We start from the raw sequence: 1,854 nt of genomic DNA, 5'->3' as shown, positions 1-1,854 counted from the left end.
AGGCACAGTACAGTGGGGAGTGCCCGGTGTAGCCTCCAGGTGCTTAAAAGTTGGACAGCCCAGCACCATACTATAGTACTAGCTGTAATAACTTCTAGCCCAGTTGAGAAGCATGAATGAAAAGTGTTGCTAAACATCAAACGATTGCAGTATGCGAGAAGCTGGGATTAATCTGTGAACTCTAACACCTCTATTCTAGAGACAGGCTGGATGCCTCTCACAGGAGATTCACTCCATCTGCCAGAAAGGAACCCGATTTCTAGGGTTTAAAAAAAGAAAAAGAAAATCAGCAGTGAAGCAGAATCAGAAATGAAACTGTCTGAACAACCTTCTAGCTGAAAATATGGAACCAAGGTGATGGCTAACCAGGAGCAGCAGTAGAAAAGATAAAGAAAGATCTCTCTTCATTAGGCTGTCTAAGGAATTGTCCAAAGAATTACATGGATGCAAAACCCAACTATTCTGTTTACCAAAAAATAAACTACACCATGAAGACATTACCAAAAGCTGCACAGGAAGTAGAACTACATGGAAGTCATCCAACATGTCACTGTGGCTATTCCCTTAGGTGACAACCCCGGGGGGATGGGACTGACAATTGGAGAAGAACTATGAAATGCCCATAAGAGCCACTTTATCACCTACTTCTCGATGAAACTGACAAGACTGTACATTCCTTGCAAGTCAATTTCACTCCACAGCAGATGGTGCATGTCTGCCGCAGGAGGTGCCTTCATATCACTTGTTAGTGAGTCTGACTGCAGTTTACATGCGTGCAATAAACACCCATCCCATAGCCAAACCTGCCAAAACTAGAGGAACACAAAGTGTAAACTTAGCTTGTCACCTCTGAGACTAAAAGAGCCCAAATCTTAGGATTTCCCGGTACATTAAAAATGTTGCATCGGATATGCTCTAAGACAGTAATACTGTTGCAAGGTGGGCTGTTATTGTTTCAAGTCCCAGAACAAATCTTTTAGAGAGAAATAATAAGAGGACACTGGGTAGTTAAAAGCCATGCTTCCATGCTACTTTAACTAAATGATAACTCTCGGCTAAACCCCAGCATTTTATCTCTTTACAGTATGCTTCCCCCCTCTCTCTATAGGCCTCACAGACATACAACATCCATCTCGCCAACAGATAATTATCCAGAACTAAATCTCCACACTTTCTAAAAAACTGAGAGCAGCCTTCCTGCAAGAAGACCTCACAGAAATACTGTTGGATAACTGAGTTGTACTACAAATAGGAAAATGAGAAACTCAAGAAAAGGGAACAAATCAAACTGCTTTATCTGTGAATCAAATCGTGAAAGATACCTGTGTCAAGATAACCAAGTTAAAGCATAAAACAAATATGCAACAAATGCAGGATACCACAGCTAAGTGGAAATCTCAATTAGGCTAGAGAAAGAGCACTATGATAGACAGGTAACTTACAGATAAAATAAATATATAACTATAACCAAAATATTGCAAGTACATTCCCAGGAGAAGAAAAAAAAAAGACAAATTCAGACAAATATTTGGACAATTTCCTCTCAAATCAGACTCCTCAATGCAATTTGTGGTACAATAATTCAACAAGTTACCAAAAGAAAATTAGGTAACTAGAGAAAAGCATAAAACTTCCTTTAGCAAAACCCTTACATCAGTTATAACTGTCAGAGCAGAAGTAAGTGTATTGATTTGTATTAACACCCACTAAGAGGGCAACTGTGCTCCTTATACTTAATAAAATCAAGCTCCAGGAATACACTCTATTTTAATGACCTTTTTATAACTGAATTCTCCAATACTAACTGTTAAGAATAATCCTCTGGTAAAGTGTTAAATTGACCCAAGGGATAGG

The 1,854-nt window shown here is 39.1% G+C and overlaps 1 protein-coding gene across 1 annotated transcript in view; it reads right to left on the bottom strand.

Moving 5' to 3' along the window:
• The window catches only part of INSIG2 (insulin induced gene 2), a 20,927-nt gene that overhangs the window by 8,565 nt on the left and 10,508 nt on the right, over positions 1 to 1,854 (bottom strand). The window lies entirely within an intron of this gene.

This window comes from Alligator sinensis, unplaced genomic scaffold (genome assembly GCF_000455745.1).
Source record: "Alligator sinensis unplaced genomic scaffold, ASM45574v1 scaffold4_1, whole genome shotgun sequence".
Taxonomy (NCBI): domain Eukaryota; kingdom Metazoa; phylum Chordata; order Crocodylia; family Alligatoridae; genus Alligator; species Alligator sinensis.
The sequence above is the reverse complement of the archived record's forward strand: the minus strand, read 5'-3'. Positions and strand labels throughout refer to the sequence as shown.